The sequence below is a fragment of the Plecotus auritus genome (assembly GCF_963455305.1).
Source record: "Plecotus auritus genome assembly, chromosome: 6".
Taxonomy (NCBI): domain Eukaryota; kingdom Metazoa; phylum Chordata; class Mammalia; order Chiroptera; family Vespertilionidae; genus Plecotus; species Plecotus auritus.
In genome coordinates, this window is record NC_137773.1 from 109,776,417 (window position 1) to 109,798,518 (window position 22,102).

Below are 22,102 nucleotides of genomic sequence, written 5' to 3' on the forward strand. Positions count from 1 at the left end.
CGTGGGAACGCAGCGCCGCCGGTTCCTCTGGCAAGGATCCCAGCCCCAGAACCGTCCCCTCGTTTACTGGACAGAATGACCAACCATTAATGGACCGAAACGGGCCATTAGTAGTTTTTTTTTTTTTTTCTGCACATTTGAGGCAGGAAGAGTCATGCGACTGTTGACAATTGAATGTCTCCTCTTTAAGGCAAATTAAGATACTGGCTAATGTCAAAAGTCAGAGCTGGTTTGTGTTGAAAGGCACATGATTGAAAGGCAAAACGCAGGGGAGGAAGATCAAAGAAAAAGAGGGAAGAGAGGAGACCAGAGTGAACAGCCCAAGACAAATAGGAGAGAGTGGGTGAAAATCCGAGGAGCGTAGAGAAGGGAATAGAAGAGACAGGCGGGCGTGACAGGTCCTGGGGAGTGGGAAAAGGAGCTGGAGGCTGGGAGCGCCGGGCCGGCTCACTGCCCAGGCGCGGGGGGGCGGGGCTGGGCAGCGCGTGCGGGAGCGACCCCCCCCTCGGCGCCGAATGGTCGCGCCCGGCGGCGGCGGCCAATGGGCAGCCGGGATGTTGGAAGGGCGGCGGCGGCCGGGCGCTAGCTGGCTGGGGACGGGGGCGCCGCCATGATGCTTGTTTGCTTTCAATGAAAGCGAGGGGGGCGCGGAGGAGGAGGCGGCGGCGTCGGTGTCGGCGGCGGAGGCGGCGCGGAGGCGAAGGCAGCGGCGGGCGCAGCGAGTAGGGCGAGGCCGGGAACCGAGAGAGTGGGAGGGCGTAGTGGCCGCCCGTCGGCCGGCCGAGGCGGGCGGCTGAGGCGGTGGCGCTCCGCGGGGAAACAAAGAGCGGCGGCTGAGGCGACGGCGGAGCGGCGGCGCTGCAGTAGCGGCCGGGACTGGTATGGTGGTTCCACAGGTCAGACCCCGCTGCACTCACCGGGAGGAGGCGGCAGCGGCGGAGGGCGGCGCCCCCCGAGAGGTGAGCGAGGCGGCCCGAGGCCCGCCAGGCTGCTCCCGCCCTGGCCCCGCTCGGTCCTGCCCCGGGCCGGGGCGCGCGGAGCTCGCCGTGGGAGGGCAGCTGGAGCTTAGCGGGAGGCGGGCCCGCAGCTGGCGGCTGTTGGGGAGCCCCGCGACGCGGCCCGGCGGGGAGTTGATTGACGGGGGGCGCGCAGAGACGGGATGGGAAGCGCCCTGGCCCTCGGACCCCGGGACCCGTGGCCAGGATGGTGGCAACTTTGGAGGAGTGGCTGTGTGGGTTGCGCGCTGCGGAGCGAGCACTAAGTAGTTAGAGCCACGCTGGAAACCCACTGTTCACCCCTCCCCCAAAGTATTTAAAATTAAGTTTAACGCAGATTTTTGGGGGTGGAGGGTGGGAATGTCATGGTTAAAGAAACACTTAGCACCGAATAAAGGGATTTGTGGTGTTGCTAAGGACTCGTTGCTAGTCCTAATTACAGCAGTTTATTCTAGTAACCGGAATCACATCTGTTTTTCTTTGACTTCCTTCCTCACCTTCCCCCCAAAACCTGGTAACTAAACTCTGTACCCTGCTTTAATTGTTACTCCAAATGACAGTGTTGGAATTATAATACTGAAACTTTCTTAAGGCCTAAGAACTCTATATAGTTAGTTCTGCTGTAAATAAAGCAACATAGGTGCCTAAAAGTCATTATGGTCTGCAAAATTGTGCAGTAAAAACTACAGGCCTTATGGGAAAAAATGGGATTGAGGCACAACACTCGAAAGCTTTGTCAGTAACTTATTTTTAAAAAAATATATTTTATTGATTTTTTTACAGAGGGGGAGAGAGGGATAGAGAGTTAGAAACATCAGTGAGACAGCAACATTGAACATTGATCAGCTGCCTTCTGCACACCCCCAACTGGGGGTGTGCCCGCAACCAAGGTATATATGCCATTGACCAGAATAGAACCTGGGACCCTTGAGTCCGCAGGCCGACGCTTTATCCACTGAGCCAAACCGGTTAGGGCAGTAACTTATTTTTTAAAAGGAAACCTGAAAAAATGGTAGCACAGTTTTACATTTAAATGGTTAAGCAGTATGTACATACTATGGTAAATGTGTCACTTACCCTGGAACAAGACCTGGTTTGCTTGTAGAAATGGTCATAAGAATGGTTGCTGCTTGTGAGTTATTGAGAAGTGGTGGAAGTTGACCTGAACTCACAGAATGTTATAACAACACCAAATAGGGTGGGTGTGTCTTGGAACATACTCGCACAAACATATGGTGAACTGATGTAGTTAGTAGGTGTTTGAGGTCTGTGTTTTGTGTATTTCTGTGCAGCCAGTTCATTGAGGTGTAGTTTTCTACCTCTAGTGTTTTTCAGACAAGCAATTGAGAATTCTGCGTTATGCTCAGATTCCCTAACTTAATCATGTTGGAACAAATTCACATTTTCAGAACAAGCAGTATAGCAGACCGGATTATACTCGAATACAGCATTTTAAAAGAGTACTGTAATATTGGGTTCAAAAAATAATTGAACACCTGTGTGTCAGGCACTGTGGTATAGATTTGCTACCTTTATGGGCTTATGGGCTTTGTCCCAAGTTATATGGTAATGAGGAATATACAAAGCTTTGGGGGCATGCTAAGGAAAGAGCAACTAACTTCTGCTTGGTCTTTGTATCCAGAAAGAGGATTACTGGTGATTCTCTAGATACCTCAAGAAGTTGCATATAGATTTTTTTTTTTTAACTAGGCAAATTTTGAGTGGGGGATATTACAAGCCCTTGCTAAGAAAAGGCCACACAGAAATGAAGATTTATTAAGTGAAAAATATTTGCACTTAGCTTTTTGAGGGGCAAATTTTTTTCTTCTGTAAAATTGTGTCTAGTTGCATGTAAACACTACAGCATCATAAAGCAATATCTTGTGAAGCTAACTGCCATGTTTTAGACCAGTAACTTCATATATTTTCACCTAAAATAGTTGAAAATGAAACTATAGTTTATTTAGAACATTAAAAAATTATCACCGGTTTCTAATTTTAGAGAAATTTACAGAAACTCAGGTTTAGGGATTTGTAGTCACAGAAAGAAAATAATAGCTTTGTTGAATGCTAATGGTGTAATAGGCACTGTGCATTACAGGTTATCTCATTTAATCCTCACACCAAAATTGTGAGGTAGATATTTTATAAATGAGGAAATTTTAGCCTTAAAGATGAATGTAAACATACGCTTGCAGAGCTGGCACTTTACATAGGTCTGTTTGACTCTACTCTGTGTTCTTAATGACATAGTATTGTGCTCCTTCTACTTCACTCCTGCCATTTGATATAGATGTAATATAGGGAGACCCAGTTGCTGCTACACATTGATAAGCACTTTTATTAGTAGCTGATCATGTAGACAAAGGATTGGGGGAAGTGTGTTCCAGGACCATGCAATCTTAATACTTGTGATTATCTTTTTGGTTATGATCAAAAACCTCATGAGAATCCATGTAAAAATACTATTTGCTGGTCAGAAATCCAGTTTTAAAGCATTTTACTATTTTAGGGAAAGACAGTCACACATCTGTTGTCAAAAAGCAGTGCATGACAGAACTCCATTTGAACACTGAACACATTTGCTTTAGATTTCTTTCCTAAGTGTGGGAACCCCTTTCGAGTCCCGCGTGGTTCAGGGTTCGGGTTCTGGAGGAGGCCGCACACTAAAATGAAGAGACTAGAAAAATATTAATTTGGGAAATGGGGGCCAGACGGAAGCCCACCTCTAGTGGGAGGACTACTGCTAGGCTCTGGCCTTGCCATCCCTTTTATTGAGGCTATGGGATACACCCATTACCCTTAAGCAGCTTTGGGAAACACCCATAGCCCTTAAGCAGGTAATAAGCGGATTGTCATATCAGTAAGGATTTACATGATTACAAGATGGGGAAGTTGCCTCAGTTACCATTGTCTCAATTAGATAGGGAGTGGTTGGCTCTGACCTTTCAGAGCTTCAAGGTTGACCAGCCTCTTTCTATTAGTGAGACAATGATTGGTTTCCGGCACCTAAGTCTTCTGAAATATCCTTCATTGGCTTTAGAGCAGTATTCTAGTGTGATTAGAGACTTTTTTTTTTGTAAGATCAACATTTCATGAATAATTTCTTAGTTTTAGAGGGGAAAAAGGACTAGTTGGTAAAATGATTATATACATGAATTATTAGCTAGAATAAATGTTTAATTTACTCCCTTAAAAAGCCAAGTCCTGCCTGGTGTTGCTCGGTGGTTAGCATGTTGGCTCACAGGTGCCCAGGTTTGATTCCTAGTCAGGGGCACTGTACCTAGGTTGTGAGTTTGCTCCCTGCCAGTGGTGGGGATGGTGCAGGAGGCAGCCAGTTGATCGCATGTTTCTTTCCCCCTCCTTCCCTTCCACTATCTCTGAAAGCAATGGAGAAAATACCCTTGGGAGAGGAATAACTAAAAAAAAAAAAGGCCAAAATTCCCACTAGATAGTGGTAGCTAGAATATGATTCATTGTAAGAGAGAGAGGAGCAAATAGATGATGGAAAGTCTGGCAAAAGATAAGAAAGAGAAATGAAAAATTTTCTGTTGGCAGCTATCATTTGGTACTGAAGCTGTAAAGTAGATGGTTGTTGCTTGTCTCATGCTAAGAAACAGATTTAGGATTGATGGCCTCCCTTTCCTTTCCTCTTTGATCTTGGTGAAGTTTTACCACACAAATCATGGCTTTAATATCCGGTGCATTGGTGAGCAGTCAGCTTTTGCTAATTAGTTCACAAATCCTGTTTGTCTTAATGTTTTCTTGCTTCATCTACACTAATAAAAGAGAAACATGCAAATTGACCGTCACTCTGCTACACTACCAGCCAATCAGGAGTAAGTATGCATATTAACCCAACAAAGATGGCGATGCCCATAGCGGCCAGGTGATGCTGGGGCTACTGGGGGCCAGATCAGAGACACAAACAACGCAGGGAGGCAGACACCCAGCAGCCCCAAACCCCGCCATGGCGGCGCTGGGGCTGCTGGGGGCCGGATCAAGGACACAAACCCACAGTCCTGGCACCCAGCAGCCCCGAGGCCGAGGCGCTGGGGCTGCTGGGGGGCAGGGGGCATTGGAGACACAAACCGCAAGAAACCTGTGGAAAGGGAGATAAATAAACTATTATAACTTTATCTCCCTTTCCACAAGATGAGAAAACTGACCTTAGTTTATTTAGTGATGTGGCCCACACCTTTCTACAAGCACAGGGTATGTTATGACCACTCCAAGGAAGTTCTGGTCAGAATACCGTCTCCAGGGAATAATGCTACTGTGGCAAATCATCTAAGAGAGGAAACAAGCTTTTGTTGGGTTTATTCTGAAGGTCAGAGAACATGCCACCCCAACATATGCTGTGTTGTTATATTGATGATCTTGACCTGCAGATGCTTGAAAAACAGCAAATGCATGCAGAGGCTTTCACTGAAGTCTCTTGATCTGCTTAAAATCGGACCCCCCCCCCCCCCCACAAAGGAGCTTAAATGTCATAGGTCCCCTTGACGGGAGAAGTGTCATCAGGCAGAGAAGACTGACTCCTGTCACGGGACAGGAGAGTAGAAGTTGACATCACACCCAAACTTTTTTACAAACTATTTTCCCCCACCCCCATTCATCTTTCCTAAAAATCATTTACTCTCCTCTAAGAGGCCTACATCTCCCGTCCCCTTTCCCTAGGAAGAAGGTATTTAAATCTGCATTCTAAGCCACCTTGGGGAGTTACTCATTTTTCCCAGGGATCTCCCACATATACATGAGGTACACATGTTAATGAACTTTTGTTTTTCTCTTGGTGATCTGTCTTTCATTACAAGGGCCTCCACTAAGAACTCAGAAAGGTAGAGGAAAACTATTTTTCCTCCTCCATAATTCTATCTTGGGAAATCAAGTTCCCAGCTGAACAATGAAGTTGGCTCAAGTACCAAGCAGTCCCGGCTGACGGGAGGGAAGCTTCTAGGGAGAAATCAATGATACTGGCATCAAAGTGGGACAGGGCACACACATGGTTGCTGGTGGGAGTTTAAAGTGGCTCAACATTTTTGGAGGATGATTTGGCAAATTCGATAGAAATGTTCAAGGTACATCCAAGAGTCTTCTTCTAGGAATCACATCTGCTGAGATAAAGCACAAGCGCCATAAGCCCTGGTCAGAACCCAGGATGCTACTGCAGGCTCCCTTTCCGCGATAGGAAAACCTGGGAACAACCTGCATTTTTAGGACAAGGTGGCATCTATACTAATAAAAGGGTAATATGCTAATTAGACTGAACATCTTCCTGACAGCCATGTTGGCGGGGCCAAGGCAGAGGAGGTTAGAGGCGATCAAGCAGGCAGGTGAGACCAGTTAGGGCGATCAAGCCAGCAGGGGAGAGCAGTTAGGGCAAACAGGCTGTCAGGGGAGAGCAGTTAGGGGGATCAGGCCAGCAGGTGAGAGCAGTTAGGGGGATCAGGCCAGCAGGTAGGTGAGCAGTTAGGAGCCAGAGGTCCTGAGGGGGACCCCCTTCCCGTGCACGAATATCACACACCGGGCCTCTAGTACTTTATATTTGACTTAAAATATAGAAATTAACATTTCTAAGCTAGCATGTATTTGTATTTATTTAGAGTTGGAATTTGTGGATGTCCTGTACTTGGTGTGCCTTTATGGTTGTATTTTGAATTAATTTACTGGGTTGAATGAAATTGCTAGTTTTGACCATTTTTGACCCTCACAATTGTGGTTGTTGCAGTATACACCCTGGCTTCCTCAGACTGTATTTTATATTCACTCATGTGTTTTGGGGTACATGGACATGGTTAGAAATGCATTTTAACAACAGTCTAGTAAACTGTTATGGTCTGGGCCTTGTGGATGCAGCTGTGTGTGCCAACTTTTCCTTTTAGAACTTTGTATTGACTACTATATACGTCTGCTGTTTAGCTCCAGGTTTGGAGGCATATCCTATCTAATAAAGAGGGAATATGCTAATTAACCATCGCTCCATCACAAAGATGGCTGCACCCACAGCTGAGGCCAAGTTCCCATAACGAGCCTTAACAAGCAATCAGCAGGGACCTGAGGCTACACCCTCCCTTCGCCCTGTGGGGCTTGACAGGGGACCTCAAGGTGCGCTTCCTGTCCTGGTGCTGGGCTAGGGGACCTCAGGCTGCTCCCCCAGCCCCAGTGCCAGGCAGGGGGACCTCAGGCCATGCCCCCCCACCCCGGCACCGAGCCAGGGGACCTGAGGCTGCACCCCCTGCCTGGTGGGGCTTGACAGGGAACCTCAAGGTGCACCCCCAGTGCTGGGTCAGGGGAACTCAGGCTGCACCCCCCACCCAGGGGGGACCGGAGGCTGCACCCCCCTGCTGATGGGGCTTGACTGGGGACCTGAGACTATTCCCCTCTCCCAGTGCTGGGCCGGGGGACTTGAGGCTGCGCGCGCCCTCCCCAACCCCGCCCGGCAGGACTTGATGGGGGACCTCAGGCCATGCCCCCCACCCAGCGGGGCTTGACAGGGGATCTCAGGCCATCTCCCATACCTGGTGGGGCTTGACGGGGGACCTCAAGGCACGCTCCCCCATCCCAGTCTGGGCTGGGGACCTCAGGCCATGGTCCCCGTCCTGGCGCCGGGCCAGGGGACCTGAGGCTACGTTTCCTGCTTGGCAGGGCTTGACAAGGGTGGGACTAGCCAGGTCTGGATCTATCCCAATGAGGGGTTGGGGGCCCGCCAGGTCTGGGTCTCTCGCACTTTTGAGGCACATGTGGGTGGGCAGGGACTTGACTCTGGATCCCATGGTGTGCCCCAGACTCTGACAGGAGGAGGGTTTTCATATACATTTTACTAATTTTCTTAGGGCAAATAGCAATATTAAATTATTTCCTCTAACTAATCCCCTTTTAATGTGCATGAATTTCGTGCACCAGGCCACTAGTTTTAGCATAATCTAAAAAAAATCTTTTCTCAGAGCTCTTACTGGTTGGAAATTTTAGTTAAACTAATTTGGACTGAAATTTAGTTTTGTACTACTTGAGAAAAGGATTTAATGAAATTGAAATTAGATTGTTGGGGTGCGGGGGGTTTGGGGGTGCTAATACTTGTGATTCTCTTTTTGGTTATGAGTGTATGGATAGTTTTCCAGAGGCTAAAAAAATGTGTGATAATCTGATCAGATTGAATTCCAAGCAGATATGTGAATCCAGCTGTCTTCTAGTCTGTCAGATATTAAAGGGATTTGCAAAAATGTAAGATGCTATCATTCTGCTCATGAAATTTTGTTTTTGTAAATAGTTACTTTTAAACATTTTTATTAGCCCTAGCCGGTTTGGCTTAGTGGATAGAGTGCTGACCTGCGGACAGAAGAGTCCCAGGTTCAATTCCAGTCTAGGGCACGTACTTTGGTTGCAGGCTCCTCCTCAGCCCCGGCCCCGGCCCCGGCCCCGGCCCCAGTCCCAGTCCCAGCCCTAGTCCTAGTCAGGGCTCCTGTAGGAGGCAGCCAATCAATGTGTTTCTCTCACATCGATGTTTCTCTCTGTTTTTTCCTCTTCCAACTCTCCCTAAAAATCAATGGAAAAAATATCCTCGGGTGAGGATTGACAACAACAACAAAATAATAAAAATGTTTATTAGTGTGTGATAGGTTTATTATATTTAATGAGTTCATAAATAATTTAAAATTTCTTAGTTCTAATTACTACTGTGGTAAATATTGATAGATATAACCTGCCAGCCTGATCGATGGAATAACTCAGGTAAGAGCCCAGGGAAGTAAGGCAAAGTGGATGAAAGATTTAGGAGGTAAAATGGGCTAGAACTAGAGACTGGATGTGAAGACTGATTAGCTGGGAAATAGTCAAGGATAATACTGATATTTCTGGCTTGGAAAATGGTGGGGATTATAGGAGGAGGGGGAAGTTTGAAAACCAAGAAGACTTTCACTTTTTCATAAGATTTTTTTTTTTAATCCTTACCCGAGGATATGTTTATTGATTTCAGAGAGAGACATTGATTACTTGCCTCGTATGCATCCCAACTAGGGACCGAACCCACAACCTAGGTACATGCCCTGACTAGGATTCGAACCCTCGACGTTTCAATGTATTGGACAATGCTCCAACCAACTTTGCCACACTGGCCAGGGCTAGTAAGATCTTTTTGATACCTTGTTTCTTTCACTGGCTTTTTATTCTATTCCTCCTATGCAATTCAAATACCTTGCTCTGAGAGATTATCATGAGTTGTAAGATGTCCACTATAGTATCATTGATTATTTATAATAGTAGCCTTATAATAGAAATCCACAAATATACAGTTAGGATTTAAGTTTTGCTTTTTAGATAAGAGTAATCATATCTTGGAGAGGTTTTTAATACTTTTTTGTTTTGCCATTAAGGGTGTTAGTGATAGACATTTTGCCACTAACGACAGCTCCTGAATGAGGTTTATCATCTGTGTAAACATTTAATTGTGGTGGAAAGCTGGGTAGAAAGAGAAGAAAACAAGTGTGATGTCATTGAGAGTCAGGATGATTTGGGTTTAAAGTTAGATATGTAAGTACCTTAACTGCATTGAGGCAATAAAAAAGACCTAGGACCCTGACTGGTGTGGCTCCATGGTTAGAGCATCAGCCTGTGGGCCAAAGGGCCGCAGGTTTGAGTCCTGGTCAAGGACATGTACCTGGGTGGTGTGAGAAATGACTCGCCTGTTCAAATTTCAAATGAGAAACAGAAGCATGGTGAAAATGAGACTTTTAATAATACCCTTGAGAGCAGGAGCCCATTGTACAGGAGCACAAGTGGGGCAGGGAACATAGCCTTTTTTAGTTCCTCCTCCAGTTCCTCATTGGCTGAGGACTATTTGGTCACTATGTATATATATAATCTATATATATAAACAGGGAATATGCTAATTAGCCCAGGTATGCTAATTAGTCATGACCAGTCAGGCACGGCCCAGGAGCAGGCCCAGGAGCGGACCCTGGCAGAAGTGGCCACCGGCAGGGCACGCACCAACCAGCAGGGGGTTGAGAGCAAGCATGCTGCACCACCTGTCCTGGAAGCGGGCCCCCAGCAGGAGTGGCCACTGGCGGGGCATGCGTGGGCCCGCGGCGCTGCCCAGCCGGGGGTTCTGAGCAAGCACGCCACGCCACCTGTCCGAGGGTCACGAGCAAGCATGCCGTGCCGCCTGTCCTGGGAGCGGCCCCTGGCGGAAGTGGCCACCAGCGGAGGCACACACGGGCCGCGGCACCACCCAGCCGGGGGTCACGAGCAAGCATGCTGCGCCGCCTGGCTTGAGAGCGGCCCCGGCGGAAGTGGCCACCGGCAGGGCACACGAGGGCCCGTGGCGCCACCCAGCCCAGAAGCCAGCTGGCTGGGGGTCGCGAGCAAGCACGCCACCTGTCTTGGGAGTGGCCCCCAGCAGAAGTGATGACCGGCAGGGGCATGCGTGGGTCCGCGGCAATGCCCAGCCTGGAGGCCAGCCGGCTGGGGATCGCGAGCAGGCTGGCAGCATCCCTGCCCTGTGCTGAGGTGGAGTGGCCCCCAGAGGAAGTGGCCACCAGCTGCCTGCCTGCATGGCACGGCCTGTGTGCGTCCCCATCCAGTGCTGAGGTGAAGCTGCCTGCATCCCTGGCCAAGGATGTGACACTGCCTGCCTGTGTCCCTGACCTCAGACGTGGTGCTGCCTGTGTGCATCCCCACTCTGTGCTGAGGTGAAGCTGTCTGCCTGCGTTTGTCCCCCTGGGTCTTGCCCAGTGGGGGTGGGGGTTGCCGAGTCTGAGTCTCAAGTGATTTTGAGGCATGCACAGGTGTGCGGGGTCTTGCCTCTGGCTCCCACAGCGCGCTCAACACTGACAGGAGGGAGGAGGGAGCCTGATACCCGCACCCAGGACCCACACAGCACGGCACCTGCACCCAGGACCCATACAGCAGGGCGGCGGGAATCCCATCCCTTGTGGAATCGGCCATTGGTGAGCTGCTGTCAGTGGGCTGACAGCCAGGAATCCCATTCACCCGCACCCAGGACCCACATAGCAGGATGGCGGGAACCCCATCCCTTGAGGAATCGGCCATTGGTTAGCTTGCCCTGTCAGCAGCCTGACAGCCAGGAATCCCATTCCACCCGCACACAGGACCCACACAGCAGGGCGGTGGGAGCCCCATCCCTCGCAGAATCAGCCATTGGTCAGCTTGCTGTCAGTGGCCTGACAGCCAGGAATCCTATTCACCGTCACCCAGGACCCACACAGTAGGGCAACAGGAGATTCCACAGCATTATGTGTTTAATAATTCTTTGTGGACAAAATGATGAAAGGGTTGGAATAAAGTATTAGGTAGACTGTTCACTGTGAGCTTTAGAGAACGAGAATGATATTACCTTAGACTTTTGCTTCTGCATGTAAAAGGTGCGATAAGTTTTGATCTGCAAACTGTAGGAGGTGTAATTTATGACACATTTCGTAAAGCTGCTAAACATCGAGGCTTATTAATCGACGACACTATCTGGAAAGATACGATTGACGAATCAATCATCCTTAATATGCCCAAACAACTACAGCAACTTTTTGCATACATATGTGTGTTTGGGTGTCCTTCTGCTGCAGACAAATTATGGCATGAGAATAAAGCTCATTTTATTGAAGATTTTTGTTGGAAATTACACCGAAGAGAAGGTACCTGTGTAAACTGTGAAATGCATGCCCTTAACAAAATTCAAGAGGTATTCATATTGCATGGAATGAAATGTTCACATTTCAAACTTCCAGACTATCCTTTATTAACGGATACAAATACATGTGATGAATCCTACAAGCGAAAACAGGCAGAGGTTTTGATAAATTCTGAATAATGAACAGTAGCAGCCTTTCAGACTATTAACTTCAGCCATCGAAGATCAAACTGTACACCCCAAATGCTTTTTCTTGTATGGTCCAGGTGGTAGTGGAAAAACATATCTTTATAAAGTTTTAATACATTATATTAGAGGTCATGGTGGTACTGTTTTACCCACGGCGTCTACAGGAATTGCTGCTAATTTACTACTTGGTGGAAGAACCTTCATTCCCAATATAAATTATCAATTCCATTAAATGAAACTTCAATTTCTAGACTCAGTATAAACAATGAAGTTGCTAAAACCATTAAAAAGGCCAAACTCATTATTGATGAATGCCCCAGAGCATCCAGTCATGCTATAAACGCCACAGATAGATTAGTAAGAGAAATTATGAATTTGAATGTTGCATTTGGTGGGAAAGTTCTCCTTCTCAGAAGGGATTTTTGACAATATCTCAGTATTGTCCCGCATGCTGTGCGATTGGCCATAGTACAAACGAGTTTAAAATACTGTAATGTTTGGGGATGTTTCAGAAAGTTGTCTCTTAAATATGAGATCAGAGGATTCTGCTTATAGTGAATGGTTAGTGAAACTTGGAAATGGCAAACTTGATAGCTGTTTTCATTTAGGAATGGATATTGAAATCCCCTGTGAAATGATTTGTAACAGATCTATTGTTGAAGCTACCTTTGGAAATAGAATATCTATAGATAATATTAAAAATAGGTCTAAATGTGCAATTCTTTGTCCAAAAAATGAACACGTTCAAAAATTAAATTAAGAAATTTTGTATATACTCGATGGAGATTTTCACACATATTTGAATGATGATTCCCTTGATTCAACAGATGATGCTGAAAGGAAAATTTTCCTATTGAATTTTTTAATAGTATTACTCCTTCAGGAATGCCGTGTCATAAATTAAAATTGAAAGTAGGTGCAATCATCATGCTACTGAGAAATCTTAATAGTAAATGGGGTCTTTGTAATGGTACTAGATTTATTATCAAAAGATTATGCCCTAACATTATCGAAGCTGAAGTATTAACAGGATCTGCAGAGGGAGAGGTTGTTCTGATTCCAATAATTGATTTGTCGCCATCTGACACTGGCCTCCCATTTAAATTAATTCGACGACAGTTTCCTGTGATGCCAGCATTTGCGATGACTATTAACAAATCACAAGGACAAACTCTAGACAATAGGAATATTCCTACTTGAACCCGTTTTTGCACATGGTCAGTTATATGTTGCTTTCTCTCAAGTTCGAAGAGCATGTGATGTTAAAGTTGAAAATACTTCATCACAAGGGAAATTAGGCAAGCACTCTGAAAGTGTTTTCACTCTTAATGTGGTTTACAGGGAGATATTAGAATAAGTTTAATCACTTGATCAGTCATTTTTGCATCAATGTTGTTTTTATATCATGTTTTTGTTGTTTTTGAATCATGTTTTTGTTTTCATATCATGTCTTTGTTATGTCATTTTGTTATTTATTAATAAATTTATATATTATTTTCATATACATTTTACTAATTTCCTTTCATCTCTCACACTTTTATTATAGAGAAAGGGAAAATAGCAATATTAAAATATTTCCTCTAATTCCCTTTTAATGTGCATGAATTTTGTGCATCGGGCCACTAGTTTCCTAATAAGTCACCTAGGTCTTACTGTCTCCCATGGAGTTATTTGAAAAGGTGGGCTTGTGCCTTTTCTAGTCGTCTCCACCTCCCTTTGTTTAGGGAAATCTTCCTAGGACATGTGCTATCAGCCACATGCACAGCTATCATTACCCTCTCCTCACCCCCTACATCTGTTTGCTCTGGGGAAATTCACTGACCACCTGGCCACATGCTGTTTCTTTTCTATGAGGATGAATCATAGAGGCATGCTTCCTACAGGTGGCAGGTTGATCCCTGTGCAGGAGGCAACCAATCAGTGTGTCTCATATCAATATTTCTCTCTCTCTCTCCGCCTCTCTCCCCACCCCTCCCTTCTATTCTCTCTAAAAATTCAATGGAAAATATATCCTCAGGTGAGGATTAACAACAACAAAGACCAGGGGGGCCGACTGGTTTTATTTACAGTAGTGTAATATCATATATTTTTTCATTTGTAGACTTCAGCTAATACTCTTGGCAAAAACAGAAGGTGAATATTTAGGAGTGTGGTAGGCCTGCCATCTCAGCCTAATATAAATGTAAAATAATAACTAATATAAATGTAAAATCCAGAATATTTCCACTTTAAAAAATAAATTATTGTGTTTATATGACATTTAAAATGTCTTGTATGTCTTGGTAGAAATAGGTAGCTGTGAATAAATTGTCATTTGGATTGTATTCAAAGAGGGAATGATTTTTTAATAGTGGGAAATAAAAGTTATTTTTTATACGTGTTTACAATTTGATTTTTTCTTTGGATATTTTCTTTCCTATCCTATCTAATAAAAGGGTAATATGCAAATTAACTGTCACTCCATCACAAAGCTGGCGGCACCCAGTCCCCTCAGCCTCACCGGAATTCCCCCAGTCCTGGGGAGGGGGGAGCTGCCACTGAGAGCGGGCAGCGTGAGCGGCCTGGCGGAATGCTTGCTTCATCGCTGCGGCAATGGAGGGCCTCTGGGCAGTGGGCGCAGAGCGGCCAGGGCAGGATGCTTGCCTCATTGCCAGAGTGACACCCCAGCCACGGAGGGTCTCTGGGGGACGGGGGGGCCAGCCTGCAGCCTCTGCGGCCAAGTGCAGGCCAGGAGAGGAGACGGCGGGCCCGCCTCTCACGGAAGCAGTGCAGCTCCCTCCCGTGGAATCAGCGCGGGTGCCTCCTGGATCCCGCGGAAGCCGCACACCTCCTGTGGAAGCAGCGTGCTGCGGTTCCTGCCGGCTCCCGTGGAGGTGGCAAATGGCCTACTGCGCGCGATATCGTGCGATGGGCTACTAGTTTTAAAATAATCACCATTTTCCTACTAATCTTCTCATTAAAAGCATGATGCAGAGCTAACTTCCGTTAATCTATTTTAAAATCTGTAGACTTAAAAAAAAATTTTTTTTTAAGTTTTTAATAGAAGCCTGGTGCACGAAATTCATGCACTGGGTGGGGGGTCGTCCCCTCAGCCTGGCCTTCGCCCTCTCGCAGTCCGGGACCCCTCGGCAGTTGGACATCCCTTTAACAATCTGTGATCCCTCACTCCTTACCGCTGGCCTGTTCGCTCCTTACTGCTTGGTTCGCTGCTCCTTAGTGCTGCGGTGGAGGCGGGAGAGGCTCCCACCACCGCCACTGTGCTTGCCAGCTGTGAGCCCAGCTTAGAAGCAGCGCTCCCTGTGGGAGTGCACTGATCACCAGGCAGCAGCTTCTGCATTGAGTGTCTTCCCCCTGGTGGTCAGTGTGCATCATAGCGACCGGTCATTTTGGTCGTTCCACCATAACCGTCGCTTAGGCTTTTATTATATAAATAGAGTGGAAAGGAGAGGGAGAGAAACATCGATGTGAGAAGGAAACGTCAATTGGTTGCCTCCCACGTGCACCCCAACCAAAGATTGAACCCACAACCTGGGTATGTACCCTGCCTGGGAATTGAACCTGTAACCTTTCGGTTTGTGGGACTGTGATCAACCAACTGAATCATGCCAACCAGGATAATATTTGTACACTTTTTCATTGTGCTATCAGTGTATCTTCAGTATATGTTATGAAAATATGGGCTGTAATAAATTTGGCAATGGATTATTGGAAACATGAGTTACATTGTATTTCAGTCTACTGAAAGCTGTGGGTTTTAGATTGGTCTTCGAAGAAGAAAATGGAATGAATTACAGCCAAACCTCAGTTCTTGAACGGTCTCCGATTTCAATTTGGTTTTCTACTAAGTTGTTCGCAGAAAAAATGTCTCCAGTTCTGGAGTTGACAATCCCTTCATGCTGATACATCAGCATGACAAAAAGTATCTCTTTAGGCCACAAACAGGAGAGAATGCCAATCAGTTTACTACTAGCTCTCCTATTGTTAACACCTCAGGAAATTGTGCGGTGAGTATTTTCATGTTAGCGTTTGTTGCTGATGAAATGGATAATTAACACAATTTTAAAACATAAAGAGTCCATCAAGAGTGCTAATGTTGTTAAGGGTATGAAAGAAACAGTGATCACAGGCAATTGAAGAGGTAGAAAAACTTGTTGATTTGGATAAAGGAAAAGCAGCCAGTGACAGCATTTCCGGGCAATGACATGAGAGAAAGGGAAGATGCTGCATGCTGTCCTGAAAGACAGCCCTGAGAGGAGTGCTGAAAGTGACTTGTTTAAGGCTAGTAGGGGCTGGTTAGATAAATTTAAGAAAAAAAAAGTTTGTTTATAGATTAAAAAGTACATTATATGTGTACAGTATATAAAGGTTAAAGCAATCATTTAGGTATCTGGAATGGATTAATTCAATTACATTATTTCTAATGGGAAAAAATTCTATTTTCAAACAAGTTGCTTCTTAGACAGCCTTCCAGAGCAAATTAAGTTTGAGAACCAAGGTTCTACTGTATTATTATTTTGTCTGATCATACTTTGTGGAAGGCATTCCTGGTTCTAGTGCTATGGGAAAACAGCTTGTGAGGCCTTGGTGGGGGTGTTGATAGGGAACAGTGTTTGGGCTTAGCTTTTGAAGTATGTGTAGAATTTCGGTGTGAGAATGGCATGGACACGGAAGCATGGAGTATATTTGAAGGATGGGAGTTTATCTGCCAGTTGCATCAAAAGATACAGATAGAAAAGTATTAGAAGTCTAGAAAGGTAGAATATTTTGAATTCTAAAGTAAAAGTTTGAATTTTTTTCTAAGCAATAGTAAGTGAGGTGGAGGAGAGAGGATGTCATAGAATCATAGTTTTAAAGCTGGTATAGGCACTGTTCTTAAAACTGCCTGGTATTGGAACAAGAACAGACATATAGACCAATGGAACCAAACAGAGAACTCAGAAATTGACTCAAACCATTATGCTCAATTAATATTTGACAAAGGAGGCAAGAGCATACAGTGGAGTCAAGACAGTCTCTTCAATAAATGGTGTTGGATAAATTGGACAGATATATACAATAAAATGAAACTAGATCACCAACTTACACCATACACAAAAACTCAAAATGGATAAAGGACTTAAACGTAAGATGGAAAACCATAAAAATTTTAGAAGAAGCCATAGGCAGCAAAATATCAGACATATGTCATAGCAATATCTTTACCAATACAGCTCTTAGGGCAATGGAAACTAAAGAAAATAAACAGCTTCTGCATAGCAAAAGAAACCATCAACAAAACAACAAGAAAGCCCCACTGCATGGGAGAACATATTTGCCAATGTTATCTCTGATAAGGGTTTAATCCCAAAATTTACAGGGAATTCATACAACTTAACAAAAGGAAGATAATCCAATCAAAAATGGGCAAAGGACCTCAATAGACAAAGGGGACATGAAGGGCAAGAGACATATAAACATGCTCAAAGTCACTAATCATCTGAGAGATGCAAAACAAAACAGCAATGAGGTACCATCTGACACCTGTCAGAATGGCTATCGTCAACAAATCAACAAATGACAAGTGCTGGCGAGAATGTGGAGAAAAAGGAACCCTAGTACACTGCTGATGGGAATGCAGACTGGTGCAGCCACTGTAGGAAACAGTATGGAGTTTCCTCAAAAAATTAAAAATGGAACTCCCATTTGACCCAGTGATACCACTTCTAGGAATATATCCCAAGAAACTAGAAACACCAATCAGAAAGGATATATGCACCACTATATTCATAGCAGTACAATTTACAATAGCTAAGATTTGGAAAAAGCCTAAGTGCCCATCAGCATATGAGTGCATTAAAAAACTGTGGTATATGTACACAATGGAATACTATGCTGCTGTAAAAAAGAAGAAACTCCTACCATTTGCAACAGCATGGATGGAGCTGCAGAACATTATGCTAAGCGAAATAAGTCAGAGAAAGATAAATATCACATGATCTCACTCATTTGTGGATTATAATGAACAACATAAACTGATGAGCAAAAACAGATCAAGAGACAGAGAAGCATCAATCAGATGCTCAAACCTCAGAGGGAAGGTAGGGGAGGGTGGGGGTAAGAGTGAGAGATCAAAAGACTTGCATGCATGCATATAAGCATAACCAATGGACAGAGACCGCAGGGGGGTGAGGGCATGTACAGGAGTGGGGTGGAGGGGCAAAGGGGGGATATGGACACATGTAATACCATAATCAATAAAAAAATTAAAAATAGGGCTGGCCTTAGCTCAGCGGTTCCTTCGACTACAAAAAAATTAAAAATGGAACTCCCATTTGACCCAATATTCCCACTTACAGGAAATCCCAAGAAATCTGAAAACACCAATCATAAAGGATATATGCACCCCTATGTTCATAGCAGCACAATTTACAATAGCTAAGATTTGGAAACAGCCTAAGTGCCCATCAGCAGATGAGTGGATTAAAAAACTGTGGTACATCTACACAATGGAATACTTCGCTGCTGTGAAAAAGAAGGAACTGCCCTAACCGGTTTGGCTCAGTGGATAGAGCGTCGGCCTACGGACTGAGGGGTCCCAGGTTCGATTCTGGTCAAGGGCATGTACCTTGGTTGCAGGCACATCCCCAGTAGGGGGTGTGCAGGAGGCAGCTGATAGATGTTTCTCTCATCGATGTTTCTGGCTCTCTGTCCCTCTCCCTTTCTCTGTGGAAAATCAATAAAATATATTTTAAAAAAAAAGAAAAAGAAGGAACTCCTACCATTTGCAACAGCATGGATGGATACCTGGAGAGCATCATGCTGAGCGAAATAAGCCAGTCAGAGAAAGATAAATATCACATGATCTCACTCATTTTTGGAATATAATGAACAACATAAACTGATGAACAAAAATAGAGCCAGAGGGGCGAAAATATTTTAGAATATAATAGAAGTAATCCTGTTATTTGCAGATTTTTAATATTTCCTACAACTTTTGTGATACCATACTATGTTAGTATAGTGGTAATATTATTATACTTAAACTCCTCTTTTTCTTGAGATATTAATGTTCATTGCATGTTAAAAAAATGAAAATAAATAAAATCTTCACACACAAAAAAGCTAATATAGGACCAGAAGTCATTCAGATAAGTGTTCAAATTCTTTATTCTGAAGTCAGCTGTACAGAAGACGGTTCTTTTTCCTGACTTTTGCAGAGTAATTCAAACTTGGCTTTAGGAAGAATGATTTGAGAATGGTATATAGGGCCCTCACTGGTTTGGCTCAGTGGATAGAGCGTCGACCTGTGGACTGAAAGGTCCCAGGTTCGATTCCAGTCATGGGCATGTACCTTGGTTGCGGGCACATCCCTAGTAGGAGGTGTGCAAGAGGCAACTGATCGATATTTCTATCCCTTTCCCTTTCTCTCTGTAAAAAAATCAATAAAATATTTTTTAAAAAAAGAATGGTATATAGGTTAGCTATATGTGTTCTTAAAGCAGATAAAATTATAAGGGGTCATTGTAATGGTTGAAAAAAAACCAAAGTAAAATTCTAAATTAGAATGATGTTTGCAAAAATAAGAAAGCGTTGTTGTGTGATTATATGGTTGTGGGATTTTTGTTGTTGTTTGCTCCTCTGGTAGATTAAGGTCCAGGGTCATGTATTTCTTACTTATTCTTTACTCCTATTACCTGGCAGAGTACATAGAAGGTGCTTAATAAATATTTGTTGAATGAACGATTCTGTAAAGTAAACTATCTTAATGAAATAGTGGTTCAGGTGTAGTGAAGAATGTGTTGACCAGTTGGTTGGTGTAATGTGCTGGGCATTACAGAGGACACTGGGAGATACAAACTGTTTGGGGAGATAGATCCTGTAGTAAATGTATAATGTGCAGAGGAAGGAGTAATGAACTTCTGTCGTGTCTTTGTTGAGAAGGGCTTTCAGGGCTCTCGTGTGACCTGAGTTGTCTTGAATGGTGAATAAAAGTTTAGAGTGAAGGTTGTTTTTGGTGAAGGGTTTATCATGTATTGAAAAACTTCATAGGGCAGTGTATGTGTAAATGGCTGAAGTTGAGTGAGAAAATAGTTGACTAAGTCCAGATTTTAAAGAACTTTGAAATTTGGATGTTAGGTAGATAGATAGGAAGGGCCATTGTAGATTTTTAAGCAGGAAAGGACATGAGCAGCCATCCATCAGGAAGATAGATGTAGAAGAAGTCATTTTATAGTTGAAGCTGAGAAATGAGGAGGTTCTAAATTAACTGAAGTAGCTTTGAAGTTGAAGAAGATGGGTTAAAAATCCTGAAGATATAAAAAGTCAGTCGACTTTAGTGAAAAATTGGATAAGACCTGGAGAAAAAATTGATTGGGTGAAGTAAATTGGTACCAAGGTTAATGTCACTACCTTTTCATATATACCCTACTTGTAGCTCTGAGGGGAGCCTGATCAAACAAAAGGGTCTTCTGTACAGAGTTTTGCTTACCTCCCTTTCCTCTGCCCCTCTTTTTGTCTCCTTAATGTCTGGGGAAGAAGTAAAGCACAAAGAAAGGAGAAATATAAAGAGCATGTAAAGGAAAAGAGAGATGTTAAATTTAGCATTTCATTTTGTCAGTTGAGATTGGTTGTAACAGCCTCATTTCCCTTGAAAAAATCTGGCCAGTATAATTAAAATAAATTATTTAACAAATACTTTTTGTGTGTGTGCATGACCAAAATAACATGATTGCATAATCATTAATGTTGTAATTAGGAACTAAGTATGAAATGTTACTCTCCACACAAAGTCTTTTATTGCTGATTTGTTGATTATATGTAGGGACCATTCATTGCATTTGATGTTATCTCAATTTTCTTCACATCTAGAATAGTCCTGACACTAGCTTGTTGAAGGCACCAGACCAGTTATCCTGCAGAAAGTCCTGCATTTTTATTTTGTCAGATCACTTCTTTGGTGTCATCAGGCCAATTCTTCTAGTTCTCAATCAAGGTAAACATTGTTGATGTGTACTTCATAGTCTCTCATGTCAAGAGATCCAATATCTGGATCTCCCCCAGTAGCAATTGCAAAGATTGATGAAGAAGGTAACAATTTATTTCTCCCATGAACATTTTCAACCTTATGATCAGAAAACAGTCTGGATGGTGGCGTTACCTTAGCATTTTGCCAGTGATTGTTTAATGTGTTATCCCAGTTTATAATCCTTGCTTTTAAAAGGTTCCTTAGGAATTACAAAATGATGTTGCTTTTGTTTTTTAAATTCTTTCTTCATTTATTAGCTGTCATTCTTTTGTAAAGTAGGACTTTTCCTTCAAATGGGGCTGTTTTCTCTGAAATGGAATACCTGCTTAAAGGATAAACACTTAAATCTTTCTGAAGTTATCAATTGTCTTAGTTTAACAGCTGCCACAATTTTGGTGACAGATTTGTGCCTATGGCCTTGCCTTCACTCCCCTTAGCCCCCCCTTACTTTCTTCCTGCCTCTGCTACTAATCCATCTTTTATATCACTGCCAGCTCTGTTTTATACATTTTTATTGATTTGGTGTATTTCATTCCATTATAATTACGATTCTTTTTGCTCAGATTGTCACAACTTTGTCCAGTGATGACCCCTTCTAGCTGGCTCCTATATCATGTTGACAAGACATAATAACCCCATTAGACTTGTTTTTTTGGTATAAAAGAGTGTCCCAGCTTCATTTTAATAAAATTTATGCTCCAGGCTTGTAATTGGCCATTTTGCAAGGAACTTTGCTTTCTTGGTATTAGAGATCAAATCAAGGATTATGAGTACTATTATTCCAGAGGTACTATTGCTTCTAGAACACGTCAGTGGCTACTTAGAAACAAAAACCATAAGTTTAAGCTGGTAGTCTCAAGTCAGTTTTAGTATTGGTGTTTTTATCTAATTTTATGAATTTACTAGAGGCCCTGTGCACTCAGGAGGGGTCCCTCAGCCTGGCCTATGCCCTCTTGCAGTCCAGAAGCTGGCCTAAGCTGGCAGTCGGACATCCTTAGTGCTGCCGAGGAGGCGGGAGAGGCTCCTATCACCACCGCTGCGCTTCCAGCTGTCAGCCGGGCTTGTGGCTGAGTGGAGCTCCCCCTGTGGGAGCGCACTGACCACCAGGGGGCAGCTCCTGTGTTGAGCGCCTGCCCCCTGGTGGTCAATGTGCATCATAGCAACCGATCGTTCCCAGTCATTCCACTGTTAGAGCCAATTTGCATATTACCCTTTTATTATCAAGGACTAGAGGCCCGGTGCACGAAATTCATGCATGGGGGCGGTCAT

General features: G+C 44.1%; 1 protein-coding gene across 4 annotated transcripts in view; it reads left to right on the forward strand.

Moving 5' to 3' along the window:
* Nucleotides 1–635: 635 nt before the first annotated feature.
* Nucleotides 636–22,102, forward strand: part of CNOT6 (CCR4-NOT transcription complex subunit 6) — a 92,668-nt gene continuing 71,201 nt past the window's right edge. For 3 of the 4 annotated variants that reach the window (XM_080672809.1, XM_080672808.1, XM_080672807.1), the window contains exon 1: nt 636–959. The gene's annotated coding sequence lies outside the window, so the exon portion shown is untranslated. The remainder of the gene's footprint in view (nt 960–22,102) is intronic. The other variant, XM_080672810.1, reaches the window with a different exon arrangement.